This window comes from Triturus cristatus, chromosome 6 (genome assembly GCF_964204655.1).
Source record: "Triturus cristatus chromosome 6, aTriCri1.1, whole genome shotgun sequence".
Classification (NCBI taxonomy): Eukaryota; Metazoa; Chordata; class Amphibia; order Caudata; family Salamandridae; genus Triturus; species Triturus cristatus.
Window position 1 is genome coordinate 876,709,481 of NC_140589.1, and position 26,468 is coordinate 876,735,948.

Genomic DNA, 26,468 nt, shown 5'->3' on the forward strand with positions numbered 1-26,468 from the left:
CAAGATAATAGCAGCCTGTTCTGTCTTGCAAAACACTGCAGAAAATCATGGATTACACATACCTCTGAACCCATACCTAGGTCTGAATCCAGGGAACTAGGCCATTGTACATAACAGAGGGCAGGGTATGCAGGTGTGTGACCAGCTGGTTGCCACTTTTTTCTCTTGAGCAAGAATTTATGTTACACACTTTATGTGGTTTCACAGTCTGTTGTCAATGATGATTGGTGGACATTTAACATTCGGTCCATAAATTCCATCCTGAGATTACTCTGTAAGCCATACATACTGTATGTAAAAAAACACTGTTGTCAAGAGTGAAAGGATAGGCCATGCAACACATTTCATGCACATGTTAGTAATTAGTGTGGACAACGTCTCAAAGGACTCCATTGTTTTAAATGTGACTGCCTGTGTGAGACCTCCCTGGACAGCGGACATCTGACAACTGTGTCTGCACCAAGTGTCACAATGATTCATGTCTACGCATAGAGTCAATGAGGATTGGGATTGTGTACAAAATGGAACTCTACAAGTACATGTGAAACAGCAGAGCTTACAATTAGGCATTGCCTTTAGAAATCTGGGTTACCCATTCTACAAACAATCAAGCCTTTCCTATTGTTCAAATGTGGCTTGCAGGGTGGCACACTGTACTTTGGACATTGGCCCTTACAAACATATGTGACATATGGGTGACAAGCAGTGTTGGAAACCTATTGGTTCAATCACTGGTCATGTTTAAAAAAAATAATAATACAAATTTAACAAATAATATAATGTTGGGTATCATTAGAATTTAATATTTGTGCTTGAGACACAATAATTGTGGTGCTGACAGTGAGGCTAGGAAATTACAACACTTTGTTGGCCATGATCTACAGTTTACCCATGTTGCATCATGATGGCGTGCAAGATGCCCTAGGAACATACTACACACTCTTTCTATCCCCATGTTGCATATGTGGCATATGTGATGTACTCAGACATTACTGAATGCACAGTGGTAAGTATCTGCGTGGAGTAGTGTTTAGGATTTGTAACATGAAACATATGAATGTACAGGTATTGAAAATATCTTGTATTTGTGGGTGCAGCTACTCACACGGCATTGTGGCCATATGTCTGTCATACATACGCCATGGTTCAAGTGCACCTGTGCAATGACCTGGATTGTCCATGCTCAGAAACAGACTCCTTCATGCATCCAACTAATAACTAAGGGCCCAATTCAAAAAGGCTAGTCATTTTGTATCACTTTCAGGTACCATGTGAGATATGTGACAATGAGTGGCTGGGTTGGGCTAAAACATCCTCCCAGTGCTGACGGCACATCTTGCCCCCCCACTGGTACGCATCCACTGCACTCTAGCAAGCAGCAATATTGTGCCAGATTTGGGTGTGCACTACATTACTCAGCTGGTTATCAAGGCCAAATTAAGCTTAAGGTATTTATCAAACACCCCCTCCATTAGAACATTCAATTCAATCTCACTGAAAGGGTGCCTTGTTCTCAAGTCCCTCAGCCATGTTGAGGGCAGGTTTGAAAAAGAGAGCAGCAAGATGGAAGAGAATGTTGCTCTAATGTGAGGATGTCCTACAACAGAGTAACCAATTGACAATGATAAACTATGAATCAACTCAGTATTGAAATATTTAATTGTGAAAAAAACCTTTGTTTACAAATATTGTGATCATTTATATTTAGCAGTGATCATGGAGGATCTCCCTTGCGACTTCGCAATTGTGGTGGTGATGTTCTCTGAGAGTAAGTGCATTTAGTGTGTTGGTGCCGACATGTGGGTGGGTGTGGGTGGGTGTGGTGCCTCTCCCTGTAAAGTTGGAGGGGTGCCTGTGCAGGGGTAAGGGTGCCTGTAGAGTTAGTGCTTGTGCTTTTACAGGGGGTGAGGGTGTCTTAACAGTTGTTGCTTGTGCTTGTACAGGGGCCAGGGGTGCCTACACAGTTGTTTCTTGTGGACAGAGTGTGCTGGCACTGTTGTTTCTTGTGCCTATACAGGGGTAGAGGGTGCCTATGCAGGTAGAGGATGTGCATGTACAGGTGGGGGACATGCCTGTGCAGTGGGGGGAATGTGCACTGGTGGTATGTGCCTGGAGGGTGCCTGTGTAAGTAGGGGGGGTGCCAGTGCAGATTATGGTACAGGTGGCTGGGTGGGGTGGGATGAAAGAAGGTGTGTTGGGTCCCCTCCATGTGTTGACTGTTAAAGAAGATTTTGAAACAGTTTCACCATTCCCTCCATCATCTTACTGGCCAAGTCATGGTGTCTTGCACGCTCTTCCCTCTAGATTGATATCATGTCATTTTGCCTCCTTGACGTGTTTGGCAAGACATCTCAACCCTGCCCAAGTTCTGCCTGTCAATCATCTGAGAGATTTCCTGTAGTGAGTTTGAAATACCAGACAGAGTAGCCACTATGGCACGAATGTCCTGCCTCACATCAGCCTGTTGTTGGAAACAATCATCCTCCCACTGGCCACTGGGACCATCAGCCAGCTCCCTTTGCATGGGATGACCTCCGATATGTCCGTCGGGTCAACCAGCACTGGGAGGTGTGGCCCTTGGGAGGCTGTGTGAAGGAGATTCCTGCTCTTCACCAGGGATGTTAGGTCCCTCAGATGCTTCAGAGAAGGCCTGAGATGCACTGTCATGGGAGGAGTGTGTAGGAGAAGGATCACCTCTACCTTGGACTTCAGGGCTGTGAGGAGGTGATGGTTGTGTTGGGGTAGGTGAATGTTATGGTGTGTTGGGTGGCTGCTGGGAATGGGCAATCCTTAGAGGTGAAGTGGGAGGTACAATGCTGGCAGAACCTGATGTAGGCTTTAGTGTTTTCCTAGTGGGCCAACAATGCACTCCTTGTAATCCTGGTTCTCATCTGTGGCCAGCACCTGCACATCTCCTTCCTCCTCATTCCCCTCTTGAGCAGTGCTGGCAGCTGACATTGTTGCTTGGAGGACGATTGGGTTCTCTCATCTGACTGCCCACCGCCCTCCACTGGTGGATGGTTCAGCTTCATCAAGCAACTCATTGTCCTCAGCACCTGAAAGACAGAGATTACAATATGATAAGTATTCGCCATAGTATATCATGCAAAGATACAAGGTTTGGAACCATTTTTATTTGAATCTATCTGAAGTACCACATGTGATCTGGTTTGTATAAAACTACACGTGACAGCTCTGACTGTAGCATTGAGAAGTTCAATGAAGATGTGCAATGCAAAATCACACTCATCAGCTACAGCTACAGCTCTGTGTGGTATTTAGATCCCTCGCGATGTCAGCTGCTGAACCTGGCTCCTTGATTGTGTAACAGAAGACATGATCCTCCAGCCAGCAGCTTCAGAAGGAAGTAACACCTTAATTAATGTTCAGCATGATTCACAACTGAACATGCAATATGAATACAGACATCACCGATTATGTTGGTAACATATCACACACCAACATCAGATGATTTGACAAAGTGGCAATATCTGCTAATTTCCTTTCACAATGATGTGGTTATTGCAAATTATTTGGGAATTTATAGTTTACAACACTCAATGACACACTTACCTGACGGACGGATGGTAGTAAGTCTGACTGCTGCAGCCAGAATGACTTCCAAATCCCTAAATGAGGTTCTTCGTATGACTGAGGCACTCCTGATAGCAGCTGAAATGAAGCATACGTATCCATATTTCAATACAAAGGATGATGTGAATAATTTAACATGTATACATCATAGGTATAAACTTTCAACATATTTGGGACTACTTCTCTTTAGATAAGACAATATTAGGAATTTGGTCAATTCCATATTATTTCAATTTAAATGTTGAGTCATCCATTCATTTGTCAACATGTTATGAAGTAGTATACCCTTATGAGCCTATCTGAGCATATGGAGATGAGTGACAAAATGGATAGTACATACACACACCACATACTGCTAACATATCATGCAATATAAACCACTATGGGCCTCATGTAGGAAGCCCAATACCGGTCGGTAACGGCCGATTTTCGGTAAATATACCGTTACCGACCGGTATTTGGGCTTTTGAGATGTAGGGGGCTCATTTCATGAATCGGTATTTACCGAATCGGTAAAATTACAGAATCGGTAACTTTACCGATTCGGTAAATACCGAATCATGAAATGAGATGTAGGGGGAGTGTGTCGTGGGTGTGGGGATTCGTTATTTACCACCAACTAAAGGTTGGTGATAAATGACGAATAGGTGAAAAAAAGCATTTTTGTGCACGTTTTAGTGTGCAATGTGGCAGACATACATGCCCTTAGGGCATGTATGTGTGCCACATGTGCACACATGCAGGAATCAGGGGTGCAACAGGGTGTCAATGTGACACCCTGCCACCCTTGAATGTGCTCCCCCCATTACCGAATCGGTATTTACCGATTCGGTAATGAGGCATACCATCCCATTGAGAAATCAATGGGAAGGTATGCCTCATTACCGAATCGGTAAATACCGATTCGGTAATTACCGAATTTTTCCGATTCGGTAATATTTACCGACTTTTTACCTACATTGCATTTACCACTTCATAAATACCGATTCAGTATGATTCGGTATTTATGAAGTGGTAAATGTAATTTACCTACATGAGGCCCTCTGTGCCTTCAATGAAGATATTTGTAAGTGTGTTTTCCAGGGTCTACCATCTGCATAGTGTGTGGTGTCTGACCATATATCACACCCATACATGGAGCAGAGATCACGATAGTAGGTGTTTTCCTGGCCAATCTGTGCTACAGGTTGCCTATCCAGGCCAAATAAAAATATGTTCCGGGGGCATTAAAAAGGTGCATATACTTTTCAATTCTGATCTCTTCTCTATAAAAAGCAAAAATCTCTTTAACCCTTCCTTTTGTCTGGGGGCCTTTGCATTCTGGAGAACTGAAGAGGACACTCAGACCTAAGTTATAAACCTTTAAATAAGCTAGCCATCGAATTTCAATCATATTATCTAGATTTAAACAGTCCTTCAAAATTTCCCTAAAGAAGCCGTCCCGCTGTGTGCTTCATAATTGTACCCATAATAATAATGGGGCTATCAAATCCCATCCCTAATTCTGCATGTGTGATAAAACTTGGGGTAGATATGGGTAATGCTAAAAGTCTATATAAAAAAGTTATTTTCTACTGTCTATAACTTTCTTAGAACTGTATAAACCCACACTCTTGCCCCATAGGAGTCAGGATATATGCACTTACCTTTATACAGTTGAATCATCTCTCTGACCGGTTTGCGCCACAGTTTTTTCGCAAACCTTAAGATCGCTTCACCAGCTACCCTCATCTTTTGTGATCTCTGGCTAATTAAACTTTCCCAGGACCTGTTGTTGTCAATCAAGAGGCCTAAATAGTTCAAAGAGGACACCTTTTCTATTGGAATCCCTCCAATATTAAAACACTCTTGGCTTATTTACAAGCCCCCTTCGCCACCGGTGAGTCACTTTTTGTGATGCACCAGCAGCGCAATTTGCTGCCCCATATTTACAAGGACAGGAAATGCAACCCTGCATGACTTTTCCTTGCCTTGTAAATATGGCCCCTTTACACGCAGAACTTTGCATGAAAGGGACGTTCCATGGGTATTGCTGTGGGTGTTCCCATGCAACACCCATGAGACCTGACACAACTTCCAGATTTAGGAGAAATCGTAAACCTGGAAATGTGTCTGAATGCTACGCCTCCCAAGGGGGGGGGTGTAGGGAGGCGCAACAAGGAAAAATGTATTCACTTCTCGTTTTTCCCCCTCTTTCTATGCGTACTGGCATTCTGCAAGGACGAATGATACATAACGGAGAACTGGACTGGCAGGTATCGGCTGTGAATAAAGAAGCCCATTGATTTTATTTAAAGTATGGGGAACATGCCAGTGTTCATCCTCTAAAATGTCCTCCCCGCCTGGTTCTGGGTCGCGTTCTTTGTGACACCTTGACATACTTCCCCTAAATAATATTTAAATTGAGGGCCTGAGCTACCATCCCTAAACTAGGGCAAAAACCATATTGAAAAGGTGAGAAAGAGGAATTGGACTCTGTCCAATCCTCCAGTTTTTCAAATACAACCTGCCTAAAATCTTAGCTGTGCTATCTATTAATGAAATTGGGTGGTAGCAAGCACGCGAATTCCGGTCAGCCTGTTTAAAAAAATTAAATACCTATAGCCTCACTCCAAAACTCAATTAAATTGTCTCTCACTGCTGTCCTCAAGACATTCATTAAAAGAGGGGCCCAAAAGTCAATGTTGTGTTTAAAAAGATATATTGGGACCCCATCAGGGGGGCTTGGAGCCTTACGACTCGCTGTAGTCTGGATGGCTTCAGCAACAGAGGGATGACTTACAAGATCGGCTAGCCAGTCCTCCTCTATAAGCAGAGGATAAGGCCTCATAACGTTATCGTGGGCAATCCTCTCTTGATCCAGGTTAAAAACTGTAGAAAAATAATTTTAAAAAGTCCTTTTGAAGCAAGTGACTTTCAATATTATTAATGGGATTATCTGTAAAAAAGGGCCGGTTAACAACCTCCCAGCATAACCTGTTGTTTCTCAAATTGGCAGTTTGTTCTAAGTCCTCCCAAGGCTTGGTTCTAATCTCCTGCCTCTTCTTTTCTAGGATTAGCCTATAATTTTTCCTGGCTGCCCTAATGTCCTCTAAATTTCGAAGAACTTTATTAGTAGTTTGTTTTAATATTTTAAGAGCTGCTGTACAATTAGGACTAAACTAAGAGGTAGCTGGGTGTTCTTTCGGTGGCTTGGTTATATACAGAGCAAACACTTTTGCAGTTTGGGATGGGCTTTTCCCACGAGGTGAAGCCTGATATGCATATAGCTGGGTCTGAACTGGGGTGGCGAAGTTAGCTAAAGAACGATGATCGATTCAACCCAGATCTGTTACTGGGGGTGAGTGTCTGAAAAGTTTCAGCGCTCCGTTCATCATCTCTTTGTGTTTGCTTGGTTATATACAGTTCAGAGGCCAAAAATTTAGAACTTTTTGTAAAACACTCCAAAATCTTCTCTGGGGCCATATTCAATGAGAGAAAACTAGTGATCTCATTAAAAGTCTTACTAGTCAGGTTGTTAAAAAAATTAATCTGAATTAATATTCCTCCAGTTAATTTGAACCCCTTTATTTACTGAATAATTGGCAGGAATCTTGTTAATTGCCAGCATCCCTACAGAAAAACTGAACACAAAACATAAAGAAATGGGATTGTGATCACTGAATGGAAGCAGGCATACCTCATACAGCAAAAGTTGATCTGCCAGGACAACCATTAAAAGCACAAACTCTATAGTGCTCCCCGTGCCTCTACCTGTGAACGTAGGGTGGTTTATATCTCCCTGAAGGCAGCAGTCCGAGGCAAAAATCAAATTGACTGATTTAGAGATTCGCTTTAAGCTGAATGTTTAAAATGATTAATAGCATCCCCCTGTAAGTTTGAAAATCCACAGATGTACTTCCCGCTATAGGGGCATTTAGTAATATTAAATTTTCCTGCCCATATAATTGAACTATCACTGTTCCAGTGTCTTTCCACAGAGTGTGACAGTAGCCTCCCCAATTCTTGTAAAATCTCTACTGGTTGTGTAATAAAATAATTAAAATATAAATTTGCTACAACCACATTTAACAGATGTCTCATTTGTAGTTTCAGAATTTGATAGCATGGTCTTAATGCTATAACTTTCACCGAGAAATGTTTAATGCCGCATGAAACAAAAATAGCCAAACCACCTTTACCCCTCCCTGCATATGAGCTTAGGATCAATATGATTTATATCCATTTATAGTAAATAAGATCTACCATCAAAGTTTCCTGACAGCACACAACTTCATATTTATGAAGGTATTTCAGCCAGTCTTCATTATTAGATGTATTCCGAAACTCTGCGATGTTCCATGAAAAGAAACCTCACCCACTCACAAAATCAGTCTTTACTTTATTTGGAGTACACTTAGATGGAGCACGAAAGGGCATTATAATAGCATGCTCCCGTTGGTTAGAAACCTCTAATTGACTACTCTGGTTTGGGCGTCAATCATTTTCCGTGAGTTCTGATATTGGTTCAAATTGTTTGGGATGGGCAAAGTTCACCATGGGGGCAAATTTAGTGGAGGTCTATTCCTTTGGTCAGACTGAATGTTAAAAGAATAGACAGGAGGAGGTGGATAAGCAAACCCCAATGGGTAAACCCTTATCTTGCTAAAAATTGGTAGCAGTATTCAAGGGGGATAGCAAGATACATACACATTCTGGGTCCTTAAAGCTTAAAACTATACAGTCTCCCTCAGTATTTTTCCCAGAGGGGCCGACCCAATTTACTCTATGGGCCATGATAATTTTTTAGACAGTGCCTAATCCACAATCTGTGTTCCTCCTACACCAATACGTGGCTTTAATAATACAACTTTGGCAAGATTCCTGTGTGCCTTCTATTAGGGGAGGGGCTTCCACTGAAACCATTGTGTATGGAGTACACTCCGGTGGTAAATGCAGGCTGTCAGGGGCACCTAGAAATTGGGGCATAAGAGTAGTGTGGTGTCAGTGTAGTGCTTTTTATATTCCCAGGATAGATCTATCTCTACCAATCTGAGAAAAACCTGGCTTAACATTAACCCCATCATTTAGTGTCCTTTGTTTACTGGCACACCTTACAGTGCCAGGCCTCCTACATAGACTTGGGAAACGTATCCAACAACTGTGGAAGGCCAACCTAGCACTCAAAGTTTAGTTACATGTTGGGGAACTAAATCCTCTCGCGTGGAGTCTATTTGTCACCATTCTTTAGTGATATCCACTAGGGATGAGAGGTGTTCTTCTATTTTCCCCCAGTGACCCAATATAGGCTTTATGGCATCTAATAGGAGATTTGTAGGGTAGAACTCCTCTAAGAGGGATTGAATCCTATCTTCTCCCTGCCAATTTGTTGAAATATTCTCATCCTGAACTGGACTGGGCATGTGCTTTTGATTAACCAGGTATTGTTTCTTGGTGGTTATTCCCAATTCTACCCCTTTCTCCCCCTTTAAGTTTTGTACTTTCACTCTGTACATCACTCTACGTTCCAGTTCCAGTTTGAAGGAGGCTGACAGGATGGTAACAGCCAACTATGAGGGATAGGGGAACTGCTGGTTAACACACCTAATGGACCTCAAACCCTCCTTTGTCATTTTTTGGACTGCATCCATTGGGGGGAGTGGGGCGAGACAAGAAACTATTCTACTTTCAGCCAGTTCTATTTATGTGTTTAAAACTCCAACAGCCTGCTGTAGAAACCTATCAAGAGTGGTGCTGGAGACTGCAGGTGCAGGGTTTGCCTTGTGTTTCCCCATCCCAGTGCTATTAGTGGCCAGCTCAGAATTTAATCCAGTATGATGATAATAAAACAGGTAAGAACAGGTAGAGATAGTTTATGTTGTTAGAACAAATCCATGAAAATACAGGACCTTACGGAATCCCTTGACTTCAAATGACCCTCTTGCAGTGAAACCACGAGGAGGAGCCCAGCCCAGCCTCGAACGGCTACCAACGGAGAATAAAATTACAGAGGTACTTTTAGTCCAATAGCGTTTTAAGTAGAGTCAGTCGCAAATCACTTCTCAGAACTCTTAGAAAACACTCACAATCACTGGATGATGTCATCAGTGAAGTCATTTGAGATGTCATGAATGATGTCATCAGTGATGTCATTGACCATGTCATGAGTGATGTAATATGTGAGGTCAAAAGCACTGCATTGCGCGGCGTAAGCTATAGTTAGCTCAGGTAATTATAACTGCTGATTTTCACTGGTTTCATATGAGTAAAATCTGAGCCTACGTATAATGTTCCTGTAACCTTTGTTTTTTTCAGTGAATTTCTAAGGTTTTTTAAAATGTATTTACTTACTATAAAGTCCCTCTAACCTTTGGATCTTTCAGTGAATTTCTAAGGTTTTTCCTAATTCTATTTCCTAACTGTAATCTGTAACCTTTGACAGTGTGTGTGAGTGTGTGAGTGGCTGTATGGGTGTGTGTGGTTTTGTGGGTGTGAGTGGCTATATGGGTCTTTACGTGGGTGTGTAAGTAAGTGTGTGGGTCTGTGAGTGGGTGTTTGAGTGGGTGTGTGAGTAAGTGTATGGGTCTGGGAGTGGGTGGATGGATGTGTGAGTGGGTATGTGAGGGATTTTGTGGGTGTGTGAGTAGATGGGATGGAGCCCAGTGGGCAATGCCTTCAGGTCATTCTGCACTTTTGCATGTATGCAGTCATTGAAAGGGAGAACCATGGACTCTGCTCTCACCAGAAGAGGCCAAGAAAGAACGCATTTGTCACAGTCAGTACAGATTGTGGTGTGATAGATCAACAATGCATTCACCTTTACCAAGGATTACAAACTATTTTTCAATGTGGAATTGCAGAGAAAACCCACTTGCTTTGCCTATCGTGAAGGCCAGGCAGTTAGAATCTTTTGTCCTTTACAAAAGTGGAGATTCAACTGGGGCTCCTGCTATATTTAGATTAGGAAGTGCTTCCTGTTGAGGTTTAATTTTTTAGAAATGAACATCAGGGCCAGAAAGGTATATCACCTGCCTGTTTATTCAACAGGTGTCCACACTTTTGCACAAAATGTCTACCCAGCTGGAGGAGTTTATACTGTTTAATATGAAAGTGCGATCTCATTTGATAAATGCCAGGTGCATATTCTATACTATAACTGCATAATCGATAATGGGGAAATGTCTCCAGCGTCCTTCTGTGAGTTTTCACAATGGGATTGTTCTTTATGTGTCTTCATCCAGAAATCTGTGATTACATAAATTCTCCTACAGAGAGGACAACGACACCACAAAGAGGTAAATCTCTACCAAACATGGGTACTTTCTCCTAACTATATGAAGCTAGGACTTCTTTGTTTGGTGGAGAGGTGCTCATTTTCTTGGACAGCAAGAACACAGCATTATTTTCTTCTGCATCAAGAAACAGATGTGTCCAGAAGAAGGTTCTTAATTTTTTTTATATTCCCAGATTTGTTGTGAAAAGTTGCAGTACTTATATTCCTCTACAGCAGATAGTCACAAAATCGGTGTGATTTTTTGAAAGTCTAAAAAACATATATGCACATATTGTAATTCATGTTTGTTATTAGTAGTTTGAAAATATAACATAAAAAGTTAGATTGTATGGTTCAACACTGTTTTGTGCTATTTCCCGTATTCACGAATCCGTTGGCATTAGTGAATATCCCATGACTATGGAAGAAAGGGATTTCATTGCACAGGACAATTTTCATCATTCTAGAAAGGAAGTCACCACCCAGTTTTCTTTTCTTCACACTTCCAGTGCTCAGATTTGAGGTTCTTCTTGTAGAAATTAGAAATTCATTTTGCAGTTTTTCAGATTTTTGATTTAGAATTAAAATGGCATCTGGTGACAGTGGAGAACAAAAGCCTCAACCCCAGGAGCAGAATTCATCAGAGGAGGAACCTCTGCAAAGCACCAGTCCATTGCATGGTAATTTTTTACGATCACCTCTGGTGAAAATACTACCTGCGGCAGAACAAGTAGGCTGGCCCACCTAAAGACCTACCACAAGAATCACTTCACCAGAGCCCATAGGGAACACCGTGCAGCAGACGCGTCAACTTCAGGTGCACCACCTAATGCGCCACGGGACCCTATGCCTACTGAGGTTGTGTTATGTCTCCCTAAGAAGTCCCCGGAGCGCCTAAGAATCTGGACATTTTGTTTAGACTGTAAAAAAGTCCACACTGGGGGTAAACAATCAGTTGCTGCTGCTCTGGATTTAGAAAAGTGCCTCAAGGGTTCACCTTTCTTGGGGTTTTATGTTCAATGGCACTTGTATCCCCAGTTTTGAGTTTTTCCAGGTATTTTATTTTTCCAGTTGCCAATTTATTTCTAAAAAAAACAATAAAATACAAAATGGTAAAAAACTAATAAAGAAAAAAGGTTTGAAAATCACAAAGAAAGGATCACCTTTCTTGTTTTAAAAAAAGTGAAACTGTAAGTGTGTGTATGTTTAACAAAGAGTTTGAATGAGTGAGTTTCTGTGCTAGTGATTGAGTGGGTGCATAAGTGAGTAACTGGATTAGTACGAGTTTGAGTGAGTGCATGTGTGGTGAGTGAGTGGGTTTGACAGTGGCTTTAGGAGTAAGTGAGTACAGATATATTTCTTCTTGTATTTGACTCCTCGTCCAAAACCCTCTCTTTATTGAATGGCTTTGGAGGTTCCACCTGGCCAGATATAACAGTCTTTAATCTCATAATTTCTTTAGGTTGACCTTTGAGTTGATCGCTCCTTAACTCTTTTAGAATTACATATAGACAGCAGTGTTGAATTTGTAGCTATTGCCCCTGTGCATGGATCTTGGCACTCTACTGATGAGTTAGAAGCTGACATCTTAATCCCAAATAGCCTCTTAAATTTGCTTTTGCGTTTCTGCTCAGTTGTTTCCACATTAAGGATTTCCTTACTTCCTGTACAGGGTGATATATCCCTTCCGGCTATCTTTCTCAAATCCGTAGAACTATCTTGATTATCACTATTGTCACAAGTGTGCTGTAAAGTTTGCCTTTAACCAGCAAAGTTGCTAAATCAATACTTTTAGTCACATATCCTGGTTGTTCCTCCAAATGTAATAACTCTTCATAACACTTCTTTTTCATTCCTGTTAACATTGCCACCCTGACTCTCAAGAGTAGCTAACATTCTATGTAACATTGATGCACTGGCCAGATGCCGCCAGGCTTTTGCTGCTGAAGCCCTGTCTAGCACTATCTTTGCTTCTTCACATCATAGACCAGATCCGGGAAAGTGTCGGGTGCCCCCCTTGACAAATCTTCTCGGTCCTTCCTACTCGAGAAGCTTCAACAGCTGCTGGCATAGAATGCTTTTTCATACTGTTACTATTTCTCTGGGTGATCACTTCTCTGGCAGCGGCAAGAAGGCCAGGCTGGCAAGGTTGCAAAGATGGATCGAGGTTCACCTGCAGTTTGATCTCTGCTGATGCACAGTAGCAGCTGCTTCCGGGTGGGGTGGTGGTCAGGGGGGAGAGGAATGTAATAAAAGAAAAGGACGTACCTTTAATGGCCAGCCACAGCCTTTTCCTCCTTCCTCCGTCCTCGTCCTCTTCACCTTCCTGTCCCGGCCACCTGCTGGAAGCACCCTGGCACACAGGCTCCCCTGAGCCAGTCACAGCACTGCAATGCAACAATGGGATTGGTCTAAATGCCGCGGATCGACGCTCAGACTGGAACAGGGAGCCTGTGCATGTTCCTCACCAGACTGTGTAATGCAGCCTGGTAAGAACATGCAAAGTGTGCAGGAACTGTTTGGTCAGCCTAAGTGAGCCGGTCAAACAGATCATGCACACTTAGGGAGTGAATACCACTCCTCCCCTGTGCTGGCCAGCCCTGCCCGTACCACTACTGACTGCAATTAGGGAAAATAAAATGATAATAACGATACATTATCATCATTTTATTTTTCCTTGTGAGCAGTGGGGCGGCACTCCTCCGCCTTAGTTGAGGAGCCACCACTGCTGATACAATGCTCCCTTAAGCTACTTTGTGCCTGCTGACATCAGACTACACTTGCCCCCCTCCCCCCATCAAGCCAACAGCCACCTTTACTCAGTGATGCTCCTCTGCCTCATGCAGGTAACACGGAGCAAAGATAAGTACAGTAACAAGAGGTAAGAATCCAAGCTGCGCTACTCTGATTCACACAAACATATTCTTTTTGGGGGAGAATATTTCGAATAGCGCTTTCAATTCAATATACGTACTTCCAGCATGTAGCACAGAGGCAGTGGGAGCTGAGATCGGGAGGTCGTAATCAATAGAATACAGTACACATGGAAAGAGCAAAAAACGAGGAGAAATTAATAATTTCTCCTTGATGCGTCACTCTAATGCCTGGTATTTCATGAGCCCCTTTGCAGCAGAGGACTGCAGTGGAAAGGGGCATGTTTACAAGCTGGAGTTAAGCCATGCAAAGTGGCTTAGCGCCATCTTGTAAATAAGGAAAATGGCGCAGCACCTACTGGACCGGCAAAAAAGTGACGCTCCGGTGGTGCTGAGGTTTTGTAAAAATGCCCCTAACAGTTACTGTAACTGTAGTACCACATAACTACACACACACTTTTTCCTTAAATAAATATAGTATCATTCAAACGCTAGTTTAATTTGAATAAGTTATTTAATTTTAAATGTATTCTTGCTCTGTTAAATCTATCAAAAACATGCACGTATTTATATTTGCATAAAACAGTAGAAAACAGGTGGTAACTAAATCAGAGCTGAAATATTGATGGTGACTAATGAATACATTCTATCACATTAAAATAAATACTAAGGGTTGCTGTCAGTAATTAATATTAAGTGGGTTTGTAAACAACCCCCCATGTAATTTATACAATCTGAAGAGATTATTTAAACACGTTAAACATGAGAAGAATTCCTATTTTGCTTCCACGATCCACGATCGCTGGTCTACAAAAGTGTTCCTGCTAAAAAAGAAGTATTGCAGTGTTTGACTCAGCTGGTCCAATATATAAATTAAATCAGTCATGTATTTTTGTAAAATTCTATTTCTAGGTTATACATTTGTCCACATGAAAAATATAACTTGTTGCATCGCTTTTGTTTTAGCTCACTGACTTTTAGATCGGGACATTATTTAGCTTTTATTTCCTTGTTATATGAATGTTTAACTGGGCCGCCTCAAGGGTAAATTCTGTGTGGCTGTCTGAAATATTTCAATATTTGTGTGCCAATGTATGATGTAACTATCGTATGCTTTCCTCTGTTCGGCTTCTGAAACCCTATTGTCAGTCTTCAGTGTGCTTCATTCTCCACAGGGCCTCAATCAGTCTAGCTGTGCCACTGACAAGTGCAGGTATTTTAACATCTTTAATTTGAAATGATTGAATTCTAAACATCTCACTGATTTCTGTTAAGAGGATGGTTCTGCAAAGCTTTGCTCCAGAGACCTTTCTGTCTCTGACTAGGAATTTCTTCAGCTGCCCTCTCAATGTCAGATGTGGAGTTGTGACCACCATAGAAATGCTTTGAAATTCTTCCCACGAAATGCAACCTGTCAACTTCACTGCATCATAAAACTGTAGTCCCATTCACTAAATGATAAAAGCTTTCACTCTACATTTCCCTATTTTGGCATATATTCCAAAATACAAGTTTTGAAGCATTATATTTCGTACAAAAGCATTATTTTGCTCTGCAATTGAACAGTTTAATATAATTTCTATAATTGAAATATGTTTTAATAATGTATGTTCGACTTGATGTATGTTTGACTGTACAGAACACATAGATAACCTCATCTATCATATCACCATTACCACGGCGTAGGGAGAGGATGTAGCCTTACAGATAGAGCGGTCGACCTCGAAGCTGGAGAACTTGGTTCGCGTCTCGGCAACGACGCTCAACATCCTGTGATTCTGGGCAAATCTCCCTGTGCCAACCAAAAAATGAATGTGTCCATCTGTATAGAAACTGGTGCTCATGTAAAGCGCTCTAATTCACGCAATATAAAACTCTACAAAAAAAGGCGTCATAACTATTGTGAAGAAATGTGCAGAACACAAGTGTACAAGAGAACTTCTTCAGTTGCAAAAATGTTATTCTCCAGCTCTGAGCTTTTCTAGCCAAGGTCAACACCTTCAGCTAGACTTCATCTAATGGCTATCTGACATTGAGAGGGCTTTGACGGATAAAGCTAGCAACCTTGCCACGATGGAAGATTTCGACTTCTATTTCAGAGACTAAGGGCGTGAATTTGAGTTTGGCAGATGCGACCAGGGGTGGTATGATAGTACAATGCATGCCTGTATTACACGGTTTCTACCAGGACCGCGTCTTTACCATGCATGCCTTTACCACACATGCTTTTACTATGCAATTTTGTGGTAAAGACATGATGGGCAAAGGGAGATGTATGCTAAAGATCAAACCCCTGCCCTCTAAACTGTCCCTTTTCCCCTGCCTCACCCTTAGCCCTAAAAACTGTCACCTACACCTGCTGAATACCCCGACCCAGCACCCCCTGCTCTAAGCCCTAAAACTGCTCCATGCCCTACAAGCAGCCCCGGCCCCTTTCTGAGTCCTAAAACCTACCCCAACCACAAAAAACGACCCCACCCTCCAAGACCTGGCCCCAGCCCCACTTAACCCAGAGCGTCCTCTTCGTGTCTTCCTCTCCCGACCATCCGCTCGGGATCTAGACCGCGCATTGCCTTAACCACGCATATGCTTTGTTAAGGCAGATGGGTGGTTGGGGCAAGCGTGGTTCAGCTTGGGGGGAAATGACACGTGTGGCTGAACCCATGTTGTTAAGGCCGTTTCCCATGACCAGGCCATCAAAAAACAGCTTGTCAACCATCTTCTGCCGCGGAGGTCTTTTGCCCTATTTTGAGTTTTGCTCTTTGACAGACAAATGTCTGTCATCCATCCTTCACTGCATTTTTCTTACTATGTTGATGACAGTGTACCCTAAACAAAGCAGACGGACTTATGGATAGTCAATACTCCGTCCGCCGTATTTAGAGCACAAGTTCTATCAACAGAAATATGGCGGTTCATTCCTCACCACCTGTGTCAAAGGGAAAACACTATAAATAACAAATTCCCACCCACAACAGCCACACAAACAACTCAGTCACCAAGTCCCTGCTACTGCAAAGCCTTGTACACTATCTGGCCATGGTGGATAAACAGCACAATGCACAGTTATATCGACAGTAAATACAACTTTTTAAACTTTTTTAAATGCATTATGGTAAATACCAATTTTGTTACATTGAATTTTATATACATCAAAGCATATCTAACAACAATTTAATGTATCTCTCTGTAGGTCCACAAACACTCCTATCACTTCAGAGACCAAGTCAGAAGGTAAAATATTTGACTGGGATGACCCACTTGGTGCATCTGTCCTCTGCTCCATCACCTGAAATTGTGCATAGGTCACAGTCGACTGTGAACAGAGACTTCTGATTGGTGCTTTACTTTTCATGGTGCTTTTTACTGTAAAATGTCTTACCTCCGGTTTCACTTGTTGAAATAAATAATTTGTGTTATTTTCCTAATTAACAATTTCCATACTTTTAGAAATTGTTTGTGGGGTTTGCTTGTGTTTTATTTTTGCTTTTTGTTTATTTTGGTAATGCTAAATACTTTACACACTTTTCTTTAATTTAAATAAGGTGGGGTGAATCTTCAAATTATGCCGGAATAATTCATGCAATTTTGGGGATATCACTTTACACTTGGGGGGATATTCACAAGGAACTATCGCTGAGTTAACTGCACTTTATCGCAGCTAAAGTTGCGATAAATCTATCGCCCCATTCACAAGCTGGTGTTAACAGCCCACAGCACCAGTTTACCTGTGATAGCAGCCGCAAAAAACATCGCCACAGAAGACCCCTGCAACTATCGCTAATGAGATACAGAGCAGGCGTTCCCGTGCTAAAAGCCGCGACAACACCACTCCACAACATTCACAATGACCAGACAGAACTGCGATAAGAACACGAAACAGGCGATAAGTAAGGGTGGGCACAGTGCTCCGCTCCGCCCACGGAGTGTGCGTAGTACTGCCCACTTCGCGCTTAGCAAAGTAGGCGTAGAAGGGGCAGACTACGCACACCCCGCGGCAGAGCAGAGTTGCCCGCCACCCGCCTCCCTCCCGCCCTCAATTTACAATTACTCAGAAACATTACATAAAGAAAATTACTTACCTGAGCTGCCGCGTCCCGGGGCTCCATCTTGCTGGTTCCTGGATAGCTTCTTCCTCACGAACGCGCATGTAATGTTTCTGAGTAATTTTAAAATGAGGGCAGAAGGGAGGCAGGCGGTGCGTAGTGGGGCTACGGGAAGTGTGCGGGTGGGCGTAGATTTGCCCCCACTCCATAACGCTTCACGTAGCCTCACTACGCCCACTACGCCCAGAGCTGGAGATAAGGTGCGTTAGCAGCAGGAAAATAACACCTGCTCTGACCTGGTGCTAAGTCGGACCACAGCCTGCACCACAAAAGGGAGACCAGCCCACAGCCATGCCTGAAGAACAACAGATGCACCCGGGCAACTGAACATGCAGCCCGGAGGGCCAAAAGGGAAACAACACCCACGGCAACCACCCCCAGGACCACCCCTCCCCGGCCCCCGACCAAAGATCAGCTACACCCAATCACGTACAAAATTATCCGCATGCTGTCGCAGAATCACAACTGGTGAGCATCGCACATTCATTTCCGAAGCAACAAATCAAACTTTATTAAAATGAACACAGAAATGAAATGAAGACACATTGCGGCTCCCCTCAGGGCAATCCGTAGGTCACAGCCTGCAAGACAAAAATCATGATAAGAAGGTGTGTCCTGCGCTCATCAAAGGACACAGAGAGAGCGAAGGCGAGAGAGAGGGAGAGAGAGAGAGAGAAGAAGAAGAGAGGGGGGAGAGAGAGAAAAAGAGAGTGGGAGAGAGAGAGGAAGAGGGGGAGAGAGAGAAGAAGAGAGGGGTAAAGAGATAGGAAGACGGGAGAGAGAGAGAGAAGAAGAAGAGAGTGGGAGAGAGAGAGAGAGAAGACGAGGAGAGGGGGAGAGCGAGAGAGAGGAAGAGGGGGAGAGAGAGAGAAAGAAGAAGAAGAGAGTGGGAGAGAGAGAGGAAGAGGAGGAGAGAGAGAGAGAAGAAGAAGAGAGGGAGAGAGAGAGAGAGAGAGAGAGAGGAAGAGGAGGAGAGAGAGAGAGAAGAAGAAAAGAGTGGGAGAGAGAGAGAGAGAGAAGAAGAGAGTGGGAGAGAGAGAGCGAGGAAGATTGGGAGAGAGAGAGAGAAGAAGAAGAGAGGGGGAGAGAGAGAGAGAGCGCTGCCCCTGCGCTCCCAGGCCACACTGCGCACCTTCTGCCATCGGTGTGTTTCCAACCACTTGCCGGCATGTAGTGCAGTCCATTAGGTCCCACATCTGAGACAGACCCGTCATCTGAAACAGAGTCCAGATACATGTTTGGCACAGTACACGCAATCGCACAAGACAACATCGCCTGCCCGCCCATGCACACCCAGACAGAGGCACCCCATCCCCGCCCATGCACACCCAGGCCGCACTGTTCACCTTCCGCCACAGGCGTGCAGACAGGAGGTCCCACCACGTGCTGCTGCAGGCCACAAGCCCGGGGCCCGCGGACATGGCACACTCCACACCATGCCGCCCCACTCCGCAGGCCACCAGGTCTCACGTTTGGTGCTGGGTCTTGATTACTCCATGGCAGAGGACATACCAGGGCACCCAGCCTCATCACAGGCTGCACACCCACTCAGCCCAATAGGTGTCACCAACTCTGTGATCCCAGAAGCGACGCCACGTGGCGGTAGGCCCGCGCTGATTGCAGGCTTTGGCCTACACGGGACGGGGCATCATCGCACACCCGCTCAGCAGCTTAAGGTGCCACTGACACAATGCACCCAAAGTCACCATCCAGTGGCGGGGTGCCTGTGCTGGCCTCAATGTTCCAGATACCACTAACCCTGTGCAAGCCCAGTCAGCGCCACGTGGTGGCAGGCCCGTAACGGACGCAACGCCTCGGGTGCCACTAACCCTGTGCGCAACAACTCATGGGCCCTTTATGATTGAAAACCGTGGAGCGTCCATCATCCGGTCACCACTGGCAGAGGGGAATGTAACGTCGTCGGCCCCATATGTTGGCGGAGTCACATGGCCTGTGACACCTGTGCCGGATGGGTGTGGTGTGTGTGCAAACCTGCCCACAGGGAGTGGCTGTGACATGCTGACAACTAGACCTGTGACCTGCACATCACCAGCGAGTACGCCTGTGACGGGAAGCAATGAGGGCCCCCCTCGGAGCATAAGAGGAGTGGTCTGGCCTGCGAGATGCCGGACCATAGCAGGGCTTGCAACAATGACACGTGGGATCTGGGCATGGTTCAGTCCATGTCTGGACATGGAAGTGACTGATGCGTGTGTCCCCATTGTAGTGTTCACAGAACCCGGTACACAATATGCTATGTAGCACCCTCTGAATGGCATCCCACAGGATGAGTGTTAGACCTGGCATCTTTTGGCGTGGTTACCCCTGACTTTTTGCCTCTACCTCCTGTATTTTTGATGCTATGCTGGATGTCGTTTTTACTGGTATAGATGCTTTGGGCACTTTGCCACTGCTGATCAGTGTCAAGGTGCAAGTGCTCCCTAGGGAAATTGTGATGTAATTGGCTATACATGTTTGGCATATTTGTTCTACCTGCAGGGCCCTAGTAAAGTGCACTGAGAGTGCCAGGGCTGGTAGTACAAATGCTACTAGTGGGCTGCAGCACTGATTGTGCCACCCACAGGAGTAGCGCTAAAATGATGTCAGGCCTGCTTGCAGTGCCTATGTGCAGTCCAGGACTGCCATGTCGACCTGGCCAGTGCAACCACTGACCAGCCCTTATCCTTCCCTTTCTGTACATGTCAGGCATCCCTATGGTGGCCCTTGGTACCCCCTGGGCTGGGTGCACTGTATCTGAAAGGTAGGGCATGTACTGAGGTGTGTAACATGCCCTGGTAGTGAATTACAGCCATTTTCGTTTTTCACTGCTGAGAGGTTATCTTGCCCATAGGACAGAATGGGGGAGGCTGTTTACATGCCTATCTTCCCCTAAAGGCATGATAGAAAATCCAAGTTTGGTATCTTTGTGTTCAGAATTTCATTCTACATCTTTTTAGCAAGATGGTTTTTAAATTCTTTTTTTTTTTTGATTTTATTGATTTAATGCAAGCCAGTTACAATGCAAGCAGAAAAACATATAAGTCAGAAAACAAGTATAAGCAACAGCAAAGTAATAAGAGTGAGAATACATACAGTTTATATTTAGCAGCCAATCTTAACCCATAAATAAAAGAAACGGCAGACCAGATAGAAACATATATTATAAAAAAAGAGAAGAGTGGCCAAAAATTATACTACTTTGCCCTCAATCCATTGCAAGATTGGCGCCAAAATTTTCATTCCCATAGTCTTTTTTTTAGACCCTTTTGTTCTATAGATAGCATATTCCAGATTATATATTGCTAGTAACCGTGCACGCCAAGTATGAAACGATGGTGGTTCACGACTAATCCACTCTTGAGTAATACATCCTCGAAGAATTGCCATAAAAATAAATACCAGGTTTCTGTTATACTCATTCGATATCAGAAGAGACTCCTAACAATACTAATTCTGGTGTTATTGTTCTTACAGATCCAAGTATTGCAGTGAGAAAAGATTGAATTTCATGTAGCAAAGATGTTAAAAGTGGACAACTAAAAAACATGTGAACTGCGTCAGCAGCAAATAACCCACATCTACCGCATGTAGCGCCAGTTGTTGATCCCCATTTGGAGATTTTTGCAGGGGTATATTATAGATCAAAGATGGCCATGAAATGCTGAGCACGCATTCTACCCGTCAACAACACAGAATTAGCAAGCAAAATAGATGTCTGAATCGAATTGCTATCGCAGTTCATCTTCTCCGCCCATCGCTGTTGGACATCCAACATATCATCAGAGCAAGAAGATAATAAAAAATTATAGTATACGCCTATCCTTTTTTTAGTATATAAAGCGTCGATAATAGGGATTTCAACAAATCCAGAGCGATCCAAAGAGATCATATTCTTAAGAAAGCTATGGATCTGGAGGTACTTAAAATAATCCACATTTGTAAGATTAAATTTAGATTGAAGTTCCACAAATGTTATAATACGGTTATTATACCATAAATCGCCTAAAGAATGAATGCCACTATTCCCCCATCTCGTCATTGTATAATCTCTAAAGATAGGAGGAAAAATATGTGTTGACGTCAAAGGGGTATATCTACTAATATTGTGAAACCCTACGTGGCGGCGGATTAACTTCCAAACAAAAAAAGCGGCTTTCAATATCTTAAATTTTGTTTTTTTATAGTAACTAGGTTCTATATTAGTTAACAAACATCCACGTGCCTCAGCTCCCAAAGCGAATTCATAAATTGAAGGTGCATGAGATTCTTGTATTTGCGCATTCGCACCAATTATCAAAGGAGAAATAAACTGTAAAACAGATGCTAAATAATAAAATAAGAAGTATGGTGTACTCCACCCCCCCTATCCTTAGGAAGAATCATCTTCTTATAGGCTCTGCGTTGACGTTTATAACCCCACAAGAATCTGGTCGCCATTCTCTCAAGTTCTTTAAAAAAAAAATAAGAGGAAATTCTAAAGGGGCAGAACGAAATAAATATAAGATTTTGGGGAGAATTAACATTTTCAGCACATTGTTCCTCCCATGTAAAGACAAATGCAAATGATTAATGCGCTCCAGCATAGAATTAGCCTTTTTTAGAATTAGTTTATAATTAAGTTCCGGAATAGCAGAGACTGGGGTAGTAATCTGAATACCCAAATATGTTGCCACCGTGACAATATTGAAGTGAGCCGGAAGACGAGCCAGAGAAATCTGGCCCACTAAAAGAATTTGCGTTTTAGCCATATTGAGTTTGTACCCAGAAAATAAACCAAACTTAATTGCCAACGCTTCCACCTTTGGGATAGCTTTGACAATATCTGTTGGGATCACAACCACGTCATCGGCATAGGCTAGTGCTCTATAATTCACTCCCGCGACTGAAACTGGAGAAATATCCTCCGTTTGATTCAGTTCTTTAAGAAAAAGATCAATATAGATAGCGAAAAGTAATGGTGAAGCTGGACAGCCCTGTCTGGTCCCCCGATTGATAGAGAACAGGGCAGATGATTTTGTCCCAATTCTAACACAAGACAAAGGGGATTTATAAAGGGCTTTCAAAGCCGAGTTCATAATAGGTCCAAACCCCTTCAAAAAAAGCATATCCCAGAGATAGGACCAAGCCACCCTGTCGAATGCTTTTTCAGCATCCAACAGGGTGATTGCCATAGATGTTTTAGTACCCTGAGCCCAATCCATGAGGGCAATAACCCTGCGGACATGGTTCGTAGTGTCCCGCCCAGGTATAAACCCATGTTGCCACCTAGAGACTATAGTAGCAATTATCCCTGATATTCTAGAGGCTAAAATTTTAGAAAATACTTTACTGTCTGCATTAATTAGTGATATTGGCCTGTATGAGGCCGGGTTGGTGGCAGGTTTATCTTTTTTCAAGAAAGCCATTATTGTTGATTGTCTCCAAGAAACAGGCGCTGTCCCTTTCTGTGCTTCTAAAAACGTGGACAACATGTCTTGTTTCAATAAGTTCCTAAACAGCCTATAGAACTCCAGAGGGATGCCATCAGGTCCCACAGCTTTGCCTGAGGCAAGTGAAAATAAAGCCAGCTCGATTTCATCCCATGTAATTTCAGTGTCCAAAGCCTGAACTTGAGTGGTAGTTAATTTTGTAATATTATCCAATGAGGAGAAATTCAGGAAAAGCTCATTAGAATATGATAGAGCATCCTGCTCGTAAAGCTTTGAATAAAACTGTTGGAATACCTCAAGGATTTCATTGGGATTATTATGAGTCAGTCCATTAGCATCCTCAATTGCAGTGACAGCATTGATGGTCTCTTTTTTGTCTTATTGTTTTTGCCAGAATCCTACCAGAGTTTTCCCCCATTTCATAAATCTGTGATCTAAATATTGCCGTCTGCTCAGCCACTTTAGTTGCTAACACCTCATACAATCTAGCTTCATGTATATCTAGAATGGTTTTAATGTAGTCTGTGTCTTGTGATAAACTAATAGAAATGATTAGTTTAGCCTCCCATTCCTGGATCGCTTTATAATAACAATCAAGCTTATTCCGGGTATTCTTTTGCTTTCTAATCGAATATGATAAGGTCTCCCCGCGTACTCCTGCTTTAAAAGCATCCCAGACATTTTGGGTCGAAGCACTCCCTCTGTTAAGCTAAAAAAATTCACTAATCCATTTCCCTATAGATTCTATATATGCTGAGTCCGCCAGTAACTTCCGGTCAAAAGACCAAGGGGCATATCAACAAGGGCTTTATCTCTGCTTTTTTGGCTTTAAAAGCCAAAAAAGGAGAGATAAAACTAGTGCCCTATCAACAACAGGGTGCTAACATGCAAATTTGCATGTTAGCACCCTTTTACTCTACGCTTCCCCTTGCATCTCTAATGAGATGCAAAGGGGGCGTTCCAGAGTAAAATAATAGGAGAAATGTCGCTAAGCGACATTTCTCCTATTATCAAGAATGTCGCTAACCCTGTTAGAGACAAAAAAAGCAGCGCTAACCGCGGTTAACGCTGCTTTTTTACGTCTGGTATTTTTCAGACTTAGCCATGATATCCTATGGAAGGAGGATATCATGGCTAAGTTTTTCTGTCCCTATCAACAAGGTAACGTGAGATTATCGCTGGGTTTCCAGCGATAATCTCACGTTAGCCTGTTAGCGTGAGAATTTTTATCGCTATTGAGATAAGCGTTGCTAATAGCACGCTATCTCAGCGATAAAAATTCACGCTAGCCGGCGATAATTATCCTAGCGCTAAGTGCGCTTAGAGATAATTATCGCCGGTTGTTGTTGATATGCCCCCAAGTTCTCACCGGGGGTTATCTGGTCTGTCAATTTTAACCTCTATCAGAACCGGGTTTATGGTTGGAAATTTGAAAGCCAGTGTTATGATTAAGTCCTAAAATAGCAAAAAAATAATCCAGTCGACAGAGTTTCTGATGTGGTGCAGAGAAGAAAGTATACCCCGGTGACAAGGTATTTTTCTCAAACCCGACATCAAACAGACCAAAATCCAACACTAGAGCTCTTAATGCCTTAAATGTCTTTTTTTTCAAGCCTGAATATATTGAAGTGCCCCGTATGTCCAAACCAGCTTCCATATGAATATTTAAATCTCCGCAAAAAATTAGAGGGGATGGCCAGGTGGCTAATTCTAGATTTAAAAAATGTAGTATGTCAGGATCATCTGTATTGGAGGCGTATATTGAGCATATAGTCCATAGTTTATTATCAAAGCAGATTTCAATAATCATCCATCTGCCATACTCGTCTACTTTAGATCGTTTCAGACTGGCCAGTCCTTCCCTCATAAGAATAGCAACACCTCTAGTGGTAGTACCTTGACGGGTACAGCCCAATAACTGCATACCCAAATCATTAAATAAATGTCTATCATTCCAAACCAGGTGCGTTTCCTGAAGACACAATAGGTCAAGGTTCATATTCTGTATTAATTGAGCACACATACCCCTTTTTCCCCTATTATTTAGACCACAGATATTCCAAGAGCAAATCCTCAATATACCCATCTTGTTAAAATGAATCCTAGCATACTACCTCTACATGAATCTAAATTAGCACAAGTCTCCCAAGAAAAAAAAAAAAAAAAAGCAAAGCCCAGAAAGAGTACCCTTTTATTTTAGAACTCCGAATGATTATAACATTAGACTGTATGTATATCTGCAAGAAGATATAGCTAATCAGATTCATAATCATCTTATAGCATATGTCTTTCTCTGAACATTCTTTTGTAACCAGGCTTGCCCCCTCCACACCCCGAACCCACCACCTCACATAGGTGCCCACCCCCTCCCCTGTCCCTGCCCTGACCCCTACCCATAATGGGCCAAGGGACTGAAAAGTCCCTACCATGTGATGTTGTGAGAAGTATCCTGTGCCTCGTGGCTCGCTCTACAGCGTATAATATGTCAGGCATAATAAATGAAAGAACCAACCAAAATAGAATTCACTACAAATTAATTTAAATGAAGTCAAGTAGACCACGAGAACACTGAAAACTAATGTCTCAGCAGCATAGAAAAACAAGCATTTGCAATGCAATAGGTATCGCATTTGCAAGAGTTTGAGCTATTGGCATTGTAAATGACGATGCCTTTTATTTATGTGATATGAAAACCTGCAAGCGGTGCGTAAACACGCACTTTGTACAGATAATCCTTGCTTACGAGAAGCACGGCTGGCAGTAAAAGAGGCACAGTTATTGCCAGCCATGCACCTCGTAAGCAAAGACTATAAGTACAGAGTGCATGTTTACGCACCTCTTGCAAGTTTTCCAAACACATAAATAAAAGGCATTGTCATTTACAAAGCGAATAGCTCAAACTCTCGCAGAAGCGAGACCTATTGCATTGCAAATGTTTGTTTCCTTTGCTAGTATGTAATGGGTGTTTTGCTTTGTGTTTTCTGCATGGTGGGCACACTATAAAAATAAATACGTTACCTTATACTGGCCAGAGTGCTACCCCTACTGTTTTTTGAAGGAAGTCTGCTTGGAAATAAACACACACACACACGAAAATATCTGACTCTATCTCTCTCGAAAAATGCATTCTGACATGGCTAGTCATGTTTACACTTCGTGAGCTACTGTTTTTGATGTGTATGGGTGCATGTATATTGCAAGCATCAGTACTATA